Genomic DNA, 23,290 nt, shown 5'->3' with positions numbered 1-23,290 from the left:
GAAAAAATTTCAGCAACCTTTACCACCTACAATGCAGAGGCGATCGAAGAAAACAAAGAAAAATTGGACTTTCCAGACATTCCAAGTCATGAACTACTGGTAGAAGAAATTTTAAGCTGTGTCGAAGTGGTTGAGCAATCACAGAAGGAAAAATTCTCCTACAACCCGAAATCTTCTGAAATTCAGCTCTCGTCTTCTCATACACTGAATAAGGCATTAGGAATGGGCATTTCGATGCTTTCAGGCGCAAATATCAGTTGTGGTAATTTCACAATCAATATCAACTTTGGTACCAAGTAACAAATATTAAATTTATTTGAAAACGTGAACATGTTTTTTTATTATGTTTCAATTTCATTATGTGTCAAAAATTCACACTTAAAGTGCATACGATGAAGTGTTTAATGTGTTGAATAAATGAAAACTCATTTAATAGTTGCAATTGAATTTGTTAAACATGTTCCTTTTTTCAGAAAGTTTTGATAACTTACACTTACAGTGAAGTTTCATTTGATGAATGTTTGATTACATCAATTTAATAACAATTATAAGACATGTACAACTTTTTTTGTAAATTTATTTAATTTAACACAAATTATTTACCTGTACAAATTATTTACTGCGTACGAATTTGCACTTTGAAATGCTGTTGATACTGTGATATTCGGGCATTTTAATGTTGTTGCCTGGACGAATTTTTACAGTGATGTATAATTGATTTATTGTGATATTTGGGCATTTTCATTTGATTTGTTGTTGCCGGGAAAAAGAATAAGTTATATACCATTGATTTGCTGTGATATTATGACATCATCATTTGCTATGTTGTTGTCTTGATAAATTTGCACTTTAATTAACAGATATATCATTGATTAACTGTGATATAAAGGACGTTTTCATTGGATTTATTGTTGCCTGGGCGAATTTGCACTTTGATATGTCGTTGATTAACTGAAATAAAATCCGAAATTTCTTCATCCGTCAACATCTTACCAAACGACAACATAAACAGAACGCTTCCCTGTAAACAGACGCTTTTATTCCATCTGAAATATGAGGATATTTTAATTTGAAATGTTGTTGCCATGTTTAAATTGACTTTAATGTTGTTGTTCCATTATCCATGAAACATTTGTGTTGTTTTAACAATAGAGAATCTATAGTAGAAAACATTGAAACCTTGTTTTTCTGTTTTGTTTTATCATTAAACAAATATTGTCCAATCTGCGTTGTAATTGATATTTAGATTGTATGTCTTAAATAAAGTACAACGGAACAAGATGATCAGTAGAATGGTTGCTTGGACCCAGTAAACTAAATATATAAATACAATAAATGTATGCATTTGAACCTAATTCTAAGTATAATGCAATTGCTAATCCTCACAATTCTTACGACTAGAATATTGTCACTAAGCTTCACAGGTTTTCGTGCTGCAAATAACGATTAAACATGCATATTGAAGCATAAAAATGAAACAAAAAGCTAAAGAAAAGGATATACAACAAAAAGCTTATTAGACGTTTAAACTGTACAATACGTGATATATTTGGACTCGCACACAGTTTGAAGTCATATTGGACTCGCCTGACGGCTCGTCCAATATGACTTCAAACTGTGTGCTCGTCCAAATATATCTCCGTATTGTATAGTGAAACGTCTAATAACCTATAATTACAAATCCAAAAATGACTGATATAAACATTGTGTGCCTTGAAATTAAAAGGTACATTTTTATTGTCAAAAGCAAAAATAGAAATCCTTCAAATTTGGACTTGTGAATAGCATGAAGCAAACATTTGAAATATACAAAACTACAATAAAAACAGAAGAATAATCGAAAAACTGGGCATTAGTCAAAACATTTTCAGAAATCCCTTTGTTACTTTGTTAATCATGACACCTAGTATATGTATATTTCATCTCATCTGGATTTTGTTAAATCTACTCTATGATTGTAATACACATAATGCAACTCAGAAATTAAATAATTAATCTTGTTTACGTGCATGTTATTTAGAGAAAACTGACATGCATGCATAGGGTGTAATTTTATTTTTATTAGTAAATCAATGTTTATTTTTTTCTTTCGTTTTTTTTTTGTTTAAAAAAAAAGATAATTATATGTCAATTGTTAATCATAAAGTTTATACAGGTTTTTCCCCTAATTTGAAACATGTGTTGTATATGAATCTTGGAATACTACTTCTATGGCTATACACACCCTACACGTATGTGTTTATAACCTGCAATGTATGTTACGCGAGTTTTACATGAATATTATATACATGTGTGTATTACTATATGGCAAAATTAAAAGCATGCACACATAGAATACAACTCATTGAATGTATGCAATATCGTTCATAAAATATAATGCAAATTATGCCACTGTAACAAAAGCAGTGTGTATAAAGCAAAATTGTAAAACACATAATGTCTGCAATATTGTATTATACTTTAATGGCCAATACAATACACTAAAAGATAAAGAGAATGTATTAATTGAATACGCTAACTAAAACAAGGAATATATTAACACAACGGGTATGTCTCTATTGCATTACCATGCCAAATAAGACATTAAATCGAGTATAATAAACAATACAAACTGCGAAATTATAATTTAAAGTTTGCAAAAATGAGAAAAAAACATATATTTTATTTGTCTATTTGGCCAAAGAGTCAACAATAATACGATATTTAAAATTGGGAAGTATTTAAATCAAAAAGTATCCTGATGAACTTAGAAAACAGGTATTAGGAGAGTGTTCAAAGAAAGTTAACATATATTTGTTTAATATCATACATTTTGTATAGTTTCGGGTTAATAAAAATTCACAGCTCCCGGCATAGTTTTTTTCATTAAGATAATAATACAAATTTTATATTCCAGATATTTTTGATAATTATCAAACAGATTAACAAAATACGTGGGGCATCTTGAAAGACTCGCCCACAACCGTAACGCCTGGATGAAGCTGATAGGCTGCCTATGTCCCAACGATGACATAAGATGAAAAGATAAAACACAATTTAAAAACCCATCTTAATTTAACGTTCATACATTCCGTATGAGTTTCAGTTATTTGCGTCTGTCAAAGAAATATCTGGCTTAGCCGCCAGAATCAAATGCTGATAATAAAGTGGAGCTTAAAAATACCATACATCTGAAATCTTTCTTAAACATTCTGATTGATATTTGAATACTCGACAAGCTTCTTCGTAGCAATGATCAAGCAGTTTTTCCTGTATAACAATAGCCGCGGGAGCGGTTTTGATCGCCGATACTATGCTTCCGATAATCGGAATCATTTTTGCTATGGTATCTACCATTGCCTGATCATGTGCTTCTTCACAAAATCTATAGAAATGGTCGGATGATAGAAAAATATCGCCAGATGTCAGTCGAAGATTGTTTTTACATCTTGAAGAGAATCACCAACTTAATAAGCAATTCTCTTTAAAGATTCGTCATCGATTCCGAACTGTTCCTTATAAAATTCCGTTTCTTTGTTCATTACGGCACAGTTAACTGCAATCCCTACGAACGGAAGTGGGCCCAATGATCCAGGAGTTGCAAGGACAGCGTTTAATGCTATTCTAGACTTCAAAACCTCGAGCTTTTCTTTTAATATTTTTTCTGAAATCGCTGTAAGAGACAATGCAACTGCTTCCCTTTGTAGTGCGGGAGAATCCTCGATAAGACGTTGCTACAGCTCAGCGAAGTCGAAATCCGATGGAAACGCACTGCTTATGAAAAAAAACGCAGGGTTTTCAATGCCGCCTGCTTGAAGATGTTTAATACATTTTGCTCTGGTATTTGCAAGCCATGTTACAGGATTATTGTCACGTTTGGCGTTGCTTAATTCAAAAACAATCATTGTCTTTATAAAATAATTTCTTTTGTTCCTGGAGATAATTTCTCTGACAAACCAAAAGTCATTTTCATAGAATCTCATGCAAGTCATCAACAAGAAGAAGTCATACTTATCGATGTCGATGGACTGTAAGTACCGTTATTTTGGAAACTTTGGAGTTCCGACCTCTGGGAGATCCAATAATTCAAGATTTGCATATTCCGGGTGCAGATATACTGTATTGTCTTTTGTTGTCTCGTCTGTTCCAACTGGCGCGGCATTTATATCCCCAGCTTTAAGCCCCGGAATTTCGTTAATAAAGGAGGATTTTCCCGTTCCAGATGCATCCAAAATTGCTATTCTAATTATTCAAGACTTCCATTCGTTCAAATGTTTGCTTATTTCATCTTGCACTGCGGAAACACTAAACAGTTTCGATATTTTCTCACACATGTCTCTGGTTTCTTCAATCATAGCCTGGATAAAAAAGTGCACAAATTTAAAACAAGCGAAATATGTACCTATTTTCGCAGACTTTATTTTCTACATAGTAGTTAGTGTAGTAGTGGTAGTATAAAAAGCAGTAGTAATAGTGTTGGTAGTAGCTATGGTACGGTACTGGCATTTTCAGTGACTGAAGCATAAGTAGAGGCAGTTGCTGTAGAAGTAGCAGCATCAGCAGTAGTAGCAGTAATAATAATAACAACAGAAGTTGTAGTAGAAATTGCTTTTGTAGGTGTGGTTGATGTTCTGTTTGGCGTTGTGGTTGAGGACGATGATGTTGTTTCTTTGTATAAGTGGATGAAGTATACGTTTTTGTTAAATTAAGTGATGTAATTATATTAGAGGGATTATAAGGAGTAGTTGGAAAAGTATAGTATTGGAAGCATTCAAAGTAGAAATAGTAGTCACTGTGGTTGTATTACTTGGAGTAGAATAAATACTTTGGGCAGAAGTTGACTTTGAGTAATAGTATTTCAAAAATTAATAGCGGTAGAAGGGTTCGAGGAGAAGAACAAGCAGAGGTAATACAGGTTTCACTTTAATATAATTTACTAGCGCTACGTGTTTCATTCTTAGAGCGAGCTTTTCAGGAAGCCTACTTATTCGGCGCATTGTTTGTGCTGCAAAAAGGTCAGACATTAACGTTTTTGTCTTGAAGCCGAAACCGAAACCGGTATTTGGGTAAAAAAAGTGCTTTATCAGTATCGTCGGAGCATGAAACGTTTTTGAATTGATGGTCGCTTAAACATTTGACCACACATTCCCATTCCTTGTTAATCGGTAATGATTATGGTTTTAAAGAATAACTGCTGTTGTTTTCGTGTCAAAGATGATTTTATTTTTTAATTAATCAATACCATAGTTATTCTTCTTTATTTTGCAACGTAAAATAACATGTGAACTCGGCAATATTCAAGAGATAGTGTACCATCGAAAAATGTTAAAGCTGTTTTAAATACATTTTCATTATATGCTAGCAACCAAAACTTTCCATTAACACTTTTACACGCTAAATATTGTCATTGACGAAGTATAGGTGTCAGCACAGATATAACAGTCCTGTTGTAATTCGTCTTGAAATGAATATCATATTATACTTGCTTACCTCGTTGAGGGCGGCAAAAGCAGCTGTGGAAATGAGAAATAAAAATATATTTTATAAATATAATTATAAATTTATAAATAATCATGAGTTTTTAAAATAAAGTAAGTACAACCGGCCAAAAATGTACAATGACACATGTTTAACCAATCTCAACCAAAGTCAAAAGAAGTTAAAATGGCCTCATTCTCTGAGAATTTTTGATTAAACCGAACACACCAAATTTAATTATATTTGAATTTGTGGATGTTATATTTTTGTCGCAATCAATATTAAATTCCTGTATTTCAATATAATATAGAGAGCTCGCCGCAGCCGATGCTCGCACTACGTTAACACGTGTATTTGACTGTAGATCTACATGTTTTTGTTTTGAAAAGTTTGGTATCTTCGCGCCCCACCGAACCGGATATCCGGAATATCCGAAACCGGAACTGGAAATGTTCGAAGTAAATAACTATAATGATAAAAAAGATAAAAATGATCAAATTTACGGCTTTTAAATATTCTAAAATTCTTCCCCGTATTTATTGTTACTATATTTCGAATAAAGCATCAGCATTCTTCGTTTAAAACATTGCTCTTCATTCAGGGACTTCGATGACGTCATCACCAAATTTATCCAAGTAACGAATGACGTCACCGTTTTATGTGTACATAGCAAGTGTCAACACCGACCGCTACTCGCATTTTTTATTAAAAATGATGACAAAACAAGTTAGTGCTATTATTTATTGGACGATTGCCATTGAGACACAAACACACGATTGGTTCGGCATGTACTCAGGTACCAAACTTTTTCAAACAACAACCTGCACAGTCAAATACTCGATTTCATAATCATTTCATATAGTGTATTGATTTTTCTTTCACTGTCTAAGTCATGCATTACATTTAAATTTAAAGGTGTTAAATCACATTTGAGTATCATTTCAACATGACAAAACTTTATTATCTCATCAAAAATTATATATCAGTGGTTATATTCTAGATATATATTCTCTTCTATTGAAAACATACAAGAATTTAGCTTAATTGTTATGCCTCACAAAATGGCATGATTCAAACAAATATTGCTACCTTTGACAATATCTCATAGTGAGGGAGATAATGCTCTTATTGACATCTGAGCTAACCTTTCTGGTAAAGAACATTCTTAATTAATTATTTGATAATTACTACAAATAGTGCAATGTTTATAGATACTATAAAATGTGATTGATTCAAGCAACCAAAAGATGTGATCAAATGTGATTAACCATATTTAAAACATAAATTCAAATTAGATATAAATAACTTTGAGGTGGGTGACATAACAGTCGCTACCTTTAGTACGTTGGCTGACTTGACAGTCTCTACCTTGAGTACGGTGGGTGACGTAATAGTCGCTACCTTGAGTACGGTGGGTGACGTGACAGTCGCTAACCAAAATGACTTAAACAGTAGTTAGGAATATACAAATTAATTAAATCCTAGTATTTTGGTACTTAAAAAATATATACTTACAAGTGTAAAAGTATCAAAGTGTTATATCAATGGTATTAAATAACATGTTTTGGTGGGTGACATAATTGTCGCTGACCTACCTTGCATTTATTCCTCAATTATGGTAATTTGAAATTACTTTGACTTTGAATGCTCAAAATGGTAAATAAAACAAATATGCTGCCTGGCTCTTGTGAAATCTAAGTACAGTATGCAGCATGGAGAAATCGTTGCTGATGCCGGTGGAAATTATTATTGAGAAGGTAGCAACAGTTGGCTTTTATAAATTTGTACATTGTAGGTTCTAGTTGATTGTTTAGTGTTTTAAGGAGGTAATGCCAAGGACATACATACTAGATTAATATATATGTCCTTGGTATATACCAATCTTTGTTTGCTGCACAATTTGTTTATAGTTTCATGTGTTACGCAACTTTCACCTTCGATATATCTTCTCTTCAGGTATACATAATTATCGAAGTATAGGTCACTTTATGGTTTAGGTAATTACTTATTAAAATATGAGAGTTATTTAGTTACAAGGACTGTTCTGTTGCTCTTATCCGCAGTTGGTATTGGAACCATATATATTTTACCAGATTTGTGCCAAATAAGGTGATTTTATCTCAACTATACACAGTCGGCAAATTAATTAGCACCATTTTGTGGACTTTTCAAACATTAACTCATGTGAGCTTTTGAACTGACAATATACTGTTCTATATCATACCAAATATCAATTAAATGTAATTCTTTGTAAAATTTTCCTAAGCAAGGTAATCATGCTATTATACAGCATTGCAGTTTATCTATATATTTTTCAAAAGGTCAGATAGCTAAATTGGAAGAGCAACCCAGGCCAATATATTTGAGCAATATCATCAGATGGCTCATGGGTGGATTCGGTTTCGAATCGCGATCTGACCGTCGTAGGTTAACCTGTGGTTGCAAGGCTGGCAACTGATAGTGTGACAATCTGTTTTGGGCGGAGTTTTGGGCTAAAAGTTCTGTTCATCAGGTTACATGAAACCCTTTAATATGGCCCGTTTGTTGTTTAATTGCTGATTAACCTAATAATTAAAAGTTAATTTTCATATTTATATATGTATTATTAAAGTGATATTATGGGCATCTTACAGTATAAAGGTGTCTATCGCAACCGTTGTTTATTTTTGCTGTTTTCACTTCATATACACTTATGTTTGTTAATGCAGCATCAACATAATAAAACAATATCCCGGAAAGAGAAAAATAATCCATTTGAATATCAACCGTACTTTCGTTTTGACAACTGACGACAGAAATTATTCGATGTACGATGTGAGTCTAAATGTAGTTTTCTTGCAGTTTCGTTCATACGACACAACAACACAATTTTGTTTTACGGATCATTTCGGCTTCGATGATTGGGTGAGTCATGTAAAATATCGAAATAATATATATTTTTTGTTAAACAACTGGTAGCAAGATGAGTTGTAGATGATTGGTCAGTTACCACATTTTAACTTATTCTTTTGACCTGTTAATTCTTTTCAGCTCAAGTCAACAGTGAAAAATGCCCATAATATCACTTTAAATATCATCTTTATTAAAGTTTTTTGTTATTTTTTTCTATTAAACATTAATCGAGCTCGCTCTGAGGCTTTGCCTTATTTCATATTATAGTCGTTATTATTTTTTATATAAAAAGGTATTGATTTAAATGAAAGTTTGCTTTGCAGTGTATATATTTTCTTTAAAATGAGGAAATATTTTTATTTAAATACGTTCTCCTTTGTTTTTATAGTATATATATATTTGAAAATCTAAACATGCACACTATAAAAGAAATAACAAAGAACAAACAGATCGATTCTTGGTAATGTAATGTGTGTTAAAATTAGCAAACATGTTAATATGTAATACAAATTATATATTTCTTTACTTTATATGAGACAACTTCGGTACGAAGATGCTTGTGTGCATTTCTGTAGTTATGTAAAAAGGTGCTGTTTTTACATATTTTACGCGTTATTTTGTCATATGCACAAGTCCAGTTTACACAATCATTTAAACATTATAATTACAATTATACTTCATATTTAAACACGTACATCAGATACTGATATAATTTTCTACCACATCGTCAAAAGAGTGAAATCATGTTATTTCCTAAAACCGTGTTGTTAGGTTTAACATTAGTTTAAAATTGTTGTGTTTTATACAGAATAAGGTAACACGGGATTGTGGTTTTCATAAATGTGCATGTATTACTCGATAGAGTGCGTAACCTGTTTCTTCAACGGTATAACCCGTGGCTGGTTTTATTTGTTGCCGGTTTGAATGTAATTCTCTACCAAATAGGTCAATTAATGTTATATAAACTATCGTGGCTTGAAGTATTTAATGCAATTTGACATATTATGAATTTTTGAGATAATTAGTTTGTATGTGGTTTCGGAGCGTGTCTATTGCCTCTATGCACATGGACAGTTGTTAGGCGGATATATGGCCTCCAAAACTCATGTCATTCCGCTTACTTGTCAGCCCAGACTCTAGCCCACCATTATTGTAATTAATAAATGCTATATTATTTAGAATGTGATCATTAACAATCATATTTGAAAATTTATCATCAAATAAAGTTGTTATAAATTATCCCTTTAAATACCAAATTGTTTATTTGAACTCCCGGAACTCCTTTGACGTCATAGCTCAATTAATTGTAATTAATTCAATTTCATTTTTATCAGAGCATGGAAATTTGACACAATGAATGGCTTATTTTAAGAGGGCCGGACAACGCTGGTAGAAAATTCACGGGATGGCATAATTCCGGGACTGGTTTAACCGCGCGCATAAAATGACTATTGGATATATTATTCTTTACATGTGTACTTCTTTTCTGTGCATGCAATTGGTCAATAAATCAATGCCAAAAATAGTTATATTTAAAACAGTTTTATCTAAATCGCGTGTTTAAATCTTGTCTAGCTAAGATATGTACTTTGTATATACGTTTGAATGAGTATAGGTACTAGACAAAAGTAAAATTAATAGAACGCATTCTCAGACAACATTCTCCGATTAACCTGTACGCACGGGATTTAAACACCCTATTTCTGAAATGCGTCTGAGAGCTCTTATTCACAAGGAATAAGCTCACGCTTTAATTGGACTATTTTTTTATACTTTTGTTCCAAAATATGTTGCTTTTGACAATGATCAAAAGTATTATGAATATATGAACTTTGATGACTGAAATTACTCACAAGCTTATTCAAGTCTCTCAATGTTTTTGTACATATTAAGTTAAATAATATGTATTAATACCAAATGACTTGCTACCGTATTTATATGTACTTATACTTTTAAATTCATGTTAATTTGCATGTTTAAACTATTATGAGAATATTTAACTTTACCTGTATCTGACCTAGCAAATTCTTTCTCTTACTTGCGACGAGAATTCATGTTCTTATTGCGATCGAATTATCTTATAAAAATGTTTATTGCAGTAAATTTTATTTCGATAAAACAAGAATGTTTGTTACTATTGTGAACTATTCATTAAACGTTAATTTATCCACTTCTCTATGCTACCCGATACGTTTTTCTTGAGCTTAATAATGTGCCTGTCACGTATTCGTTTATATAGCATTTGACCGCTTTTTATATGTGCGCACGATTTTAACCAATCGAACTATTTCTTTAAAATGTAGTAGGTGCGGATAGCCCCACTTCCTTGAATCAGTAACGCCTCCGAGACACTGACCTCAGAACATACGCTGATCGATACATGTGCGAAAGGAAAATTAATGGATAAGTAGATGTTTCAGTAATAGAATAGTATTGCTGTTAATTAGCCGTTCGGTTATTATACGCATTATTATTCGCATCAGTTTAATATTCTATACAGACAAATAAAATCTGGGTAACCGAGCCAGATCTATACAGATAACCTCATTCATTGCATGGAGAAATGTTGGTTTTAAGTACTCTTAGAGAGCAGTCCATATTTGTGACTTGCGTCTTAAAAAAACAAGACATCTTAACACAATGATTTTTCCCAAACGTTTCAGTTTTAATTGTAATTTCTCTAACACTTTATATTTAGAGTGCTTACAAATGGCGATACGAAGGCATAGAATGCAGACTTCATTTTTGTATTGTATCATCGGTATGTATTAATATAATATATTCGGTAGGCGTGAACAAAAATGATTCCGACATTATTGTGAAACATCTTGACAAGCTATTGTTAAAGCTGTTTTATGTTTCCAGTTTATAAAATTTTAACCCAGCGAGTATATTTCGAAATTTAAATAGTTTTTTAAAAATATGAGAATGAATATAAGTGTACTTAATCTGCAATATAAAAGTAATGTAAATACGCAAATATGAGCCATGACTTGATCCTGTCTGTTGTAAAATGCCATGTCTAAAACACTGGACTTAAAAACAGGTTTCGAAATGTAGAAAACTTCTGACCATTTAGGACTACGTTGTTGAAGTTCCCCAGAATAAATATCCTTACAGTGTCCGGAATGATCCCAGTGACCTCAAACCTCATCAAAAGGTTGAGGACCATGCAAGGTACCTACATGCCAAATATATAAAAGATCGGTCAAATATTGAAGGCGCTATGAGAAACTGTAACCAAAGTGTGACAGAAAAAAGGGAGTAAAGAAGGACAATAGCCTCGGTGACCTTGACCTCAGTGACCTCAAACCTCATCAAAAGGTAGATGTCCATGCAAGGTGCTTATATGAAAACTATGTTAAAGATCGGTAAAGTATTGAAGGCGCTATGAGAAACTGCAACAAAAGTGTGAAAAGTGTGACGGAAGGAAGGACGTAAGGAAGGACAAACTGGCAGCTAAATGCTGCACCGAAAATTTTCGGGGAGCATAAAAATGTTCCATAAACAACTCACGTGTCTGGATTTTATTAGCAAGCAGCTTTAAACAAAAATGTGTCAGTCATTTATTAATTTTCCCATAACAATGTGGCATTTTGAAGTACATATGGCCCAATATGGATACTGTCGATTATATAAACGTTTTCTTATTATATAATATTATACAGTAATATGAGTAAGTGTGTTAATGATTTAAGTACTATTTTTAGTAGACGTAGTAGTAGTAGTAGTAGTAGTAGTAGTAGTAGTAGTAGTAGTAGTAGTTGTAGTAGTAGTAGTAGTAGTAGTAGTAGTAGTAGTAGTAGTAGTAGTAGTAGTAGTAGTAGTAGTAGTAGTAGTATTAGTAGTAGTAGTAGTAGTAGTAGAAGAAGTAGTAGTAGTAGTAGTAGTAGTAGTAGTAGTAGTAGTAGTAGTAGTAGTAGTAGTAGTAATAGTAGTAGTAGAAGAAGTAGAAGAAGTAGAACTAGTAGTGTCAGTAGTTTGAGTACTAGTAGTAGTAATGGTAGAAAAAGGGGTTGTTGTTGTTGAAGTTGTTGTTGATGTAGCAGTTGTACTAGTAGTAAAAGTAGTATAAGTAGTGGCTGTTTTTGTAGTAGTAGAAGAAGTAGTAGAAGTAGTAGTACTAGTAGTAGTAGGAGGATGAGTAAGAAGTAGACGAGGAGGGGGAGGAGTTGAAGTAGTTATAGCAAAAGCAGTGGCAGGAACAGCTGTTACAACTGCAGTTGTATTAGTAGTAATAATCATTATTATCACGCGTTCGTGCGTGATTGTTTGTGTGTGTGGACGTGCGTTTGTGGACGTGCGTGTGTGTGCGTGCGTGCGTGCGTGCGTGCGTGCGTGCGTGCGTGTGTGTGTGTGTTATAAATGATACCTATACATCACACTACTGATAAATCTAATTTTCGTTTGAAAAATGCAGTAAATCATACGTTTAGGATGTATTGAGTATACTATTACATTAAGTAGGTTATGCAGTTGTATACAACTATAACATTAAGTAGGTTGTGCAGTTGTGTGCAGCTATATCTATGTATCTATAAAAGAATCACCAAAATTAAAGTTTTTCTTTAAAAACTGTTTTAAGACACTTTTGATTAAAAAACAAAAACACATGTCAATAAAACTTTGGTTAAGATAGAAGACATTTCTATATTTTACAGAGATTGGTAAAACGGAAATTGATAATATATATAACGACTTATTAGAAATTCATGACACACTTGTCTTTATTTTCGTTTTATCAGTGTGAATAGTTTCATACACATACCAACTCAACTTGCACACACATCTTTAAATATCTTAACAACATAATTGTATCATTGTTAATTGCTTTTGCATCTGTTTCCTGACTTAAAACTGTTTTGCCTAATTAATACCCCTTGATATAAATATGCCATCACTTTCAGTGCGCAGCTTTTAAAGCTCTAGTGTTTTGCAGCCTGTGATCGTCGTTTAGGTACAGAGCAACTAGTGTGGTACGTATCATTCAATTACACAAGTTATTTGTATTGTAATGATTTCCCTTTGTTTTATAATTTACATGAAAACACGAATTCCTGTATTGAAGTAAATGCAGTGCAAATGCCATTCACGGTTGATGAGGTATTAAATATGATGGCAAGGAAAGGCAGATGAGTTTCTTAAACACACCTGTCTTTAAAAGCAAAATGTAATTTAGTTTATAGAAAGAGCTAACACAAAATAATAAGTATTAATTTTTCAGTATCGTAAATACAGAAACCACCGCCGTTTTTTAAACGTCCTGTGACAATAGATGAAATCAATAACGTTAGAAAGCATTCCTGTCAATCTTGCAAGATTGAAGGAACTGTTGTACTCATTTGGACGCAGTGCTACCTTATGTGATGATGTCTCTTAAGTGCATGATATACCTATTGGAGTATATGTTCTGCTTAAAATGCGACAAGGACAAAGGGAGTAGTGTTTCAACAATCAGTCAACCCTATAATTATGTCAGAGCCTACCAATTAAAGTACGGTCTTCCTAGCGCTTCTGCGAGCCAAAGAAGTTGAAAACGCTCTGGGACAGCCTCACATTAATGTGGTATTCGATATTAGAATTCTGTCGAAGGCCGTTGAAATAGTTTGGTGTCAGGACTACATTTTTAAAGAGGTAATTCCTAAAGAAGGATGAATGCATTAGTTAATATTATGGATGTCAACGAATATCAGAATATTCGTTCCCGCACCGAATATTCGAATACTATTTTTCGAATCGAATATTCGGAAGAAACATATTAAAAAATCGAGTAATTTAAAAGACTTTGTATTCGTGGAATTTGCTTCAAACGTTGTTAAAAAAAGTTGTTCCTCGTGTCATAGTGTTTGTTCCGGTAGGCGCGATAATGCGTCGCTATGGTGATGATAGTATACCTGTCATAAATCCCGCCTACCTTAAGGAAACTTAAATTTACCAAAGACAGTCACTTTATGTCAAAATTATGATAGGTGCAAATCGCGTCGGCAATTAAAACACCGACCTGTACTTGATCTAATGAATCGAATTACATTTTAAATGATCAACGAGTAAATGAGTAAAGGAAAAGCCGACTTGGTGTAACAAAAAAGAACTTATGCAAAAGATTTTTGATTGACGTTAACCGCGTTCCCCAATCGAAAATGTTGTTGTTGTTTTTTGCTCTAATGGAATTGAATAAGTGCGTATCGTTTGGTTATAATCACGTTGCCCAATCAAAAAAGCTTTTAGAAAATAATTTACTCAACCTCTTATGATTATTTGCGTATCGTATGGTCCAAACTTTAATTAATTACTCAATATTCTATCAGGTACTTTACTTAGATGGTTTTGGGATTTCGCCCCCATTTAATGGAACATATAATCATTGCTACACGAATAAAGTAAATCTCTGTTAAATCAAAATGCCTCCTACACCTTCCGCTGCTTGGAAGTATTTCACGAGATCATCCGATAAGAAGTCGGCAATGTGTAACGTGTGTGGAGCTAATCTTATGAACATGGGCGGTACGTCCAATCTTTTCAATCATAAATATTATGTTTCTCGTTCTATTGTTGATATACAATATTAAAAGTTTAAAAACAGTTTTGCCATTCAATTTTAACAATAAAAATAATCAACAAAATTAACTTCGAATTAGCGACGGCAACGCATTGTCAATATTTAGTCACTTCCTGTGAACTTCCAGTAAAAACGAAAGTAGAATCTATGGAGTAATGGTACGGTAAAGAAAGTTGATTTTGTTGATTTTTTTCCAATAGATGTTGACCGAATATCCGAATATTCGTTCGGAAAGATGACCGAAAATTTGAATACCAATACTGGTATGCGTTGCCATCCCTAGTTAATATCCATATTAACGGGAATTGTATGTATGTACAGAGAAGCTGGTCTTTGACAGCTCGTGTTAGACTCTGGTGTTAATGCTCCCGCTACTGTAACAAACATTATCACAGGAAAACACTTAACAGAGGATTGATGACTTTCAAGTTGATCGATGAAGCATTGTACAACCGAAACTTTGAAGCATGGTGTGAGAGGTAGAATAAGGATTTTTATTGTGACGTGACAGAAGTGCTTTCAAAGTTCCGCAGCATTAATGAAAACGAATATACAGACTCCTCAATACAAATTTACTGTGAAGTCATTTCAACATGGCTCAATGGCTTGATGAATTCAAGGAGGAGTGCCAAAATGTCTCTCCCACCTTCCTTGTATGGAGTGGATATCTAACAAATGTATGAACGTCACTCAACATTTTCCTTTTTCAACAAAGTCTCCAAACCGGTTGGTGCATCAACATGCAAATTTTGAGCTTATAGCTTTGTTGTTTGATTATACTCTCGAAACAAAACAAAACAAATACCTCAAAGGATCACGTGGAGTATTTGACCTTGCCATGAGAGAAAATGCCCTTTCTCGTTGGTTTTAACACATCAATTGACCAGTCGCCAAATTATCGATCGCTCCGCCCACATAGTCACGTGGTCTAGTGATTAGAAAACTCCGACAAGCAGATCGCAATTATAGCGGATTACGTGAGGGAAATTCTTTATTTGTAACGATGTATCATGCTCTTTTCTATAATATAAATTATTAAAGCCGCACACTAAACTAAACTGCTTTGTAAAACTTTAATTCAATCATAAATACTTTAGAGAGAAATGGCGTAATCAAAATAAATGAGTTAACGGCAGACTGACTATCAGAAACGTTTTTTATACATATTATATAGGGGGTTGATGAAAAATCCGTTGTAAAAATGAGCATTTATTTCATATTGATTTAGAACTTGTATTCAACCGTCTGACAGTGAATCCGGTGGCTATTCATATATAATTTTAAAAACATTTCTATTAAATGCAAATGACACATCCATATCATGATGGTTTTTTGTTCATTAAAAATGTTTAGATCTTTGTTTTATTGTGTCGTTTTTTAAAAAGACACCGATTTTTTTATTTAGATATAAATTAAATTTTGATTGTAACCATAATTTAATACAGGCCTAATTTCGTGGTTTCATTAACAGATTTTCTAATATGCATTTTATTTCATTTATGTTTAATGCGAACCTGTTACATTTCACTATCGAAAAATGAAATGTTGGTATTACGGTGCTGTTCACGAACATTCGAATTGAATACATTTAGCATATTATGCATTTGCTTATTTATAACAAGATGGCCCTTAAATGTTTATTGCAATTTTCACATTTCTCCCCGTATCAATATATGTTGTATTAGAAATGTTGTTGTATTATAAACCGTACATTTTACACTTAAGGTCGCTTTAAGCTGGCTTAGCCGCGTTGAAATCACCTTTTTGTTGTTTTTACTTCAGTTAAAACACTATTTAAGTTAACAATTTAAAATGATTTCCCTTGTATATGATCCACAGAAAATAAATATATAATTGGAAATAATTTGAGCAATAAAATAGTGTTCTTTTCTTGTGTACCGTACCTAGCAATGCCTTAATGTTCCTTCATTCTGAGATCCATGCAACATACTGTTATTTATTAATCATCGACAATTACGCTGAGATTAATAAGCACGTGTGGTAATAATAATGTTGCCCAAGCTGCTAAATAATATTGTGCATCAAACGGTATAACACGTTTTATAGAACACACCACTGGTGTGGTTTAACTATGTATTGTGTTTGTTTTCTCATTACTCGTTCATATGTTCAAGAAATAAGATAAAATAATAAACTTTTATAAAGTATGTATAGCACCTACAATTTTGAATAATGATCGAACAGTAATGAGCATGCATTTGATATAAAATCTGTGTAAACTCTTAAAAATTACGTCCATTCCATATGTACAACACGCTTTTTTTGTCGGGCAAAATGGCGGCCAGATAAGCGTTGCTGAGAGGGGTGTGAAAAGTCGATATCTGATTGGCTGATCGAAAAATGTGGGCGGAGCGATCGATACATTGGCGACTGATCAATTGTCATTCCGGTACTCATCCGTTTTCCATGAAAGCATTTGCAATGTAATAGAAGTGGATACAATTAAAACACCACTGATACCCGGTTCATTTGTATCACCAAGAAGTACCATTTTGTAGTTTATTAATATATAGCTTTGAGAGTTATCTTTAATGAGTATATGTACTTGGCTACATTACCAGAATGAATGTGTTATTCTTCTGACATTTTTCAAAAGGTACATGTATTATTGTCTGACAAGCCCATTTTAAAAAGGAGTGAGTTTGTTCCCAATATTATGTGGATAATCCTAGTTTGTAACCATTTACTATATGTGTTATAAGTTTTTGTTTACACTTGTTCGTGGACATTTTTCCATTGTATGGACTCGTTTGCAAAGTATTCATTCCATTATGTTTGGCAGGTTGGAATTTCAGAGTTCCATTTTAACATGTTTTGTAAAAGCTTATTGCATGAATTCAGAATTATTGGTTTTATATAGGTCGAACAAATTTGGTATGAATTTACTTTATACTGTTCCAAGTTTACTTTCTTCACTGAGACAATGTATTAAGAAAGAACTGCTTTCATACTGTAAAAATGTATACAGGTTTATTCATTTTGATTTGTAGCTCAAGTAGTGACAAAAAATGTCCACTGTCTTTTATAATATATCTAATGTACTGAATAGCATTATCATTCTTATATCTTCAAAAAATGTATTTATTGTTGATAAGTAAAACGTTGTTGTAAAATAGAGGCATATCCAAAGGTTTTTCAACAGAATAAATATTAAAACTATTAATATAATCGGAATATATTGTTAAAACATCGATCAAAAGGCGTTGGTTATTCTATTTATACCACAAATGGCATATAAACTGCCTGCTTTACATAATATGTTAAAATATATTATCTTTCGAGCTTAGAATGTAAATTTGTTCCGGCCTTGAATGACTTATCTTATTCATGATAATTTTAAACTGTTCAAAAATACATGTATGTCCACCATTTTAAATTTCTTTAAAAACTGTTTCTTAAGCATCTTTTAATTTAAAAACAAAAACAAAAACACATGTCAATACAACTTTGGTAAAGATAGACAGAAAATTAAAATTTGCTTTAAATGTTTATGCAAACACAGCAAGCGAGTCAAATAAAGGAATATTAAGGACCGTTATTAGACTATTACAGTACAGCTCACGCGGATTTTTCAAATTACACGCTGCCACCGCGGACAAACACGTCCGTGGGCGCACAATCGCGGCGATATTGTTTCTTGTTCGCGGTGTTTTCTCGGCGGTTTCTCTCTTCCTCAAAAAAACGCCGCGGACACTATCACAGTTAGAAGTCACCGCGGAACGCCGTGGACTTATCACGGATCGCGGTGGACGCACGGCGGATCACGGTTGAGGATTGTTATAAGACAATTTCATTCGAGAAAAGGTTCATTATGAAACGATATAGCATACATGTATACCTTTGTATTTGTTCGTGGTGAATAAATAAATTCCATTAATTATAAATTCATCTTTGATAAAAAGTTGTTCTGTTCTGTTTCCCAATAACGATGAGGAAAAACAAAGTATTTATAGCCTGGTGACATAGATTCCCAAAGATAATCGTAATTAAATGTTCCTATTTCTGTGAAAAATAATAAACATGAGGAAATATATTTGATTACACAATTAAATACCCTGAAATAAAAAAAAGATAACTCGTGTAGAATAATCTTAATGTGCTTAACGTTTTACGACATCTCGAGTCCCTAACACATTAGCACATAATCTTTTAACCAGTCAATCAATTTTAAACACCTGTATGACCATTACATAAGTAGAATTATTCACGCTTATTTCAGTTTGTGTGAGCGTTATCGGTTTGTACTTTCCGCAATTATGCTAATTGTAATTACATGTACTGTGGCACGCGTATCATCGAAGTTGCAAACTGTGACCTATTTCGGCTTGGATCAGCAAACTACGACTTATTTAAGTGCATTTACTGTGACAAGCGTATCATCGAAGTTGCAAACTCTGACTGACCAACTTCGGCTTGGATTACACACTACAACTTATTTTAGCTTGCATTATCAAATTGTAGAGGGCTATAAGTAAGCTATCTTCTTCCTCGAATATAAACGAGTTCACTCGCATAAAGCTTTACTATTCGAATACAGTATTACGATGTGGAAAGTAACACACACGACAAAATTACAGATTATTAATCTGCATCGAGCTGTATATCGCGTGTCAGCTAAAGTGAATGAACAATTTAATAAAGCATGCCTTAACGTTTTATGATCCTGATATCTTTTACCACCTGTGGTGAAGGGTCTCTGTTGTAACAACTATCATGTTAGACACCACCTGGACAATGTCTTATCTTAGCGATACACATTGCCACGGGCTAATTTTACACCTGATTAGCAAAATTAGATGCCTATATGTAGGCTGAAGACCATGAAATAAGAAAATTAAAATAAAGCATGGACTTAAAGTTATTTCATTGGGTGATCAAAGAAATTACTATATTTACGAGTTGCAAAGACACGAATGAACATATATTTTTCTATGATCACCCTTGAAATATAATCGATAATCTACCCAAACCAACACATTTTATTTTATAACACAGTTTTATTGTAATATTGTACTCACCTATAAGTACAAGTGTAGTCCCGCAATCAATTGTCTAGAGTGATGCCAAGGAATAACCAGGGATATTTGGTGATAGACTGGTCTTGTAGACTTCAGCTTGTGTATTTCAAGATGGCGAACAGGAAGAGGGCGAGAACGGGGTTTTCACATCCGGAATCACGGGTTTGAGCCGATTCGTCCTAAACCACTTCGTACCACACTCCCCCCTGTCCTATTAAAATGGGGTTGGTAACACCTTCATCACGTTGTCGTTACTGTGTAATCTTGACTGAACAGAACGTTATGTCCATTCAGTATTAGTGTAGAGACCTTAGTCTGGCCATACCGACCAAGAAACACGGGTTAATACTTGTTAATATAAAGTTTCATCAGTGTCTGATTAAAATAGATAATAAATGCGTTTTGGAGCTAAGAAACTGGATTTCCATGTCTGGCATTGCCGACCGGAAATTACATTTGGTAGAGGATGCGTATATTGGCAGATGTGAACTCCAGGACCTCTTCAACTGTTTCCCCTCTCACTCGGCTAACCGCCAGGGCGACCTCTCCAATGAACGCTGGGGTACTCGCACTTGCCTGCAATGGTCTGAAGTAAGGTGCATCTGTTTCGATGAGCACATGGCCCCTTGGAATTCTCCGAAGTGCCGCCTTCTGGAAACAGTCGAACTCTCTGACCAGACCGGTAACCCGAAGTAACACTTCGGAAATGTCTCAAGCCAGCTCACGACCTGCTCCACGGTTCCTGTGAAGCAATGGAGATGTATGCGTTGAGTAAGAACAAAATTGGCCTTCATAATCTGCAAACATCTCGCCCCAACTTCTCCACAATGCTGACCCGCAGCGTCTCGCATGTGCAGAATCACTGAACGGATGGGCATGCTCAGTTGCAGGACTTTCACCAAGATTTCTTCTTGAAGTTTCCACGTGAACGCGGGTGCACATCGGTCTAGACCGATTTCTCCCAGCGCCACGACTGTCTTTAACCTCAGAAGGTTTCTGAGCTCCTCAAATTTTGTGTGTGGGAAGAACGGCACCTTCTTGGGCTGAATACCCACTGCCGCTCCAAACCCTTTCTTCTGACATTTAATATTGGTGGGATAATTTTCATGGTCACAGTAGACCATTATTCCACCGACCACTTCAACCTTGATTTTGGGCATAACTCCGACATCTGCAGCTAGAATATTTACAAAGGAAGCTTCCTGGTGACCAAATAGCGTTTAGCTGGTACGATCAAGGTGGAAATGGCTGCCCCACGCTCTCAGGATAGTGTTTCCGATTCCCATATTCTGGCTTCTATCAAGGCATTGGTCATGATCAGGGTAGCTCGGTAAAGGTTGGATAACAAGGCTGGACTGCTCGGTTATGGGGTCAATCACGGATACAGGGTCATTTCCAACTACTTGGTTTGGACAAGAGTGTTCATACGTCCTGGTGATCTCGAAATTAAACCCCACACTATCCACCTCCACCAGTTCCTCCAAATCAGTCAGGACATCTGACTCTTCACATTTCTCCTCCCTTCCCTGTTGAAAGTGTTTACGCTCTTCCGCAGACAGGTTGAAAAGAAAAACCGTCAAGACCATCCAGTGGAATAGCAAGGATTTGCTGTTTACCGGATGCATGTTATATTTATCCGGAGCTGCCCAGCCATTCTGCTTGCACACCATCGACAGCCATTCGATATCTTCACTGGGGACATATGCATCGGCAGGGATGGTGCGTTGTCGATTTACAAATCTGACTAGCTCGTCATGGGATACCTCATGCCCGAAGATTCAAGTGCCGATCCATAACAGATCGGCCAGCCTACGGTCATTCAGGTCCGATTGTAGGAGTTCGTTATTTCCAAAATGTGCAGGAAGATGCTTTTCTCTGACATGTCTGCGAGCGTTGCGGAAAGGAGCATCTGGGCATTCTGGGAATGAACATCTCTTTACTCGCTGACTACGGCTTTTTGACTTAATGAATGGAGTCTCTGTATTCTCATCCGTGGTTTGCGGGTACGGCCTGTCAGCTCTTGAAGGTGTGACGACACGCGAATTCGTGAAGATGCGAGTGGATCCGAAATCAAAGCCCGCCTCATCCTCTGAGTGTACCGCGTTGTGGTCACGCTGATTTGAGCGACTACGGTCCCTGTGGACAGCTCCTCTCTCACGGAGTTGTCTTTCCCGGTTCAATATTTCCCTACGGTCCCCACGATGACTGACGACTAAGGCATTTGCAATCTCTGGGGCAGATGCCAAGTCCGTGTCCGGCGTAACGATAGTCACCGCTGGTGGGGGTATCTGTGGACGGAAAACCATTTGGTCCTCCACTAGCTCAAGTTTGATTGGTGCCTCAGCGGGTGCTGAGTACTGTACAGTACTGGTTGGTTCTGCAGTGAATACTTCAGCAGGAGCTGAGATATTGACAGTCTGGATGACATCAGGATCGCTCAGGACGGATTCGGGCCCGACATCTCCGCCAGCAACTGTTACTTCAGCAGACGCTGAACTAGAAGTCGCGGTATGCACTGTTCGGGTACAGGATATACCAGATTTAAACCTGATGTCCCTCGTCCAGTGTCTACTAGTGGCCTGCGTTCCCGGTGCTGACACACGTTTTGGTGGCCTGTAGCCAAAATGACTCGTCAGCCAAGAATCTGCCTGATGGAGAGAAGCATACATGTGCAAATTCTTAATGAAACTGGAGCGTTTCTGGGCCTTGGCAATCTCATATTGAGCCACTAAGAGCTGCTGGATCAGCTCATTATCCGTCTGGCTGGATAACTTGATGTGAAGTTGTGTCACCAGCTCTTTCGCTGATGGCCACAACCTTCCCTCGCGGTTATGATGAAGAACTTCATCTACATACGTTGGTAACTTCTTCAGGGTAAGCCCTGGGGCAAGCACGGGTTTCCGTGCCCTCCAACTTCTTCGAGGGCTGGACTCCGAGGCTTCCGAGCTGGACAACGTCCGCTCCGGTGATCCTCCCTCGGCCATTGCTCTGTAATAGACAAATACAAATTAAACCTAATTAACTGAATTGGAAGAACCACCAGGATCAAATGGCATTGAGTTTGGTGACACTTGTAGGAACACCACTTGATTATTGTCTTCTTCAGGCCCTTTTTCTGACCTAACAGATACAGCTTGGTTGTGATTTGTTACCATATTTTGCTTAGGCCTTTCCCATTCCACTGTAAATGGGTCTTGCAGCGCGTATTCCTTAGGACTCGGGCATGCCCGAGACAGCTGAACAGGTGGTTCTGAGAAATCAGGTGTATAATGATCTCCCGAATCCTTTTCTTGGAAGAGGCGTTTCAAATCGGCGTCGGCTATACATGACTCTTCAGCCGGCG

General features: G+C 35.2%; 1 pseudogene; it reads right to left on the bottom strand.

Moving 5' to 3' along the window:
- LOC127852482 (uncharacterized metal-dependent hydrolase YcfH-like) overlaps window positions 1-21,071 on the bottom strand; it is a 28,253-nt pseudogene extending 7,182 nt beyond the window's left edge.
- Window positions 21,072-23,290: the final 2,219 nt, after the last annotated feature.

This window comes from Dreissena polymorpha, chromosome 12 (assembly GCF_020536995.1).
Source record: "Dreissena polymorpha isolate Duluth1 chromosome 12, UMN_Dpol_1.0, whole genome shotgun sequence".
Lineage (NCBI taxonomy): Eukaryota > Metazoa > Mollusca > Bivalvia > Myida > Dreissenidae > Dreissena > Dreissena polymorpha.
The sequence above is the reverse complement of the archived record's forward strand: the minus strand, read 5'-3'. Positions and strand labels throughout refer to the sequence as shown.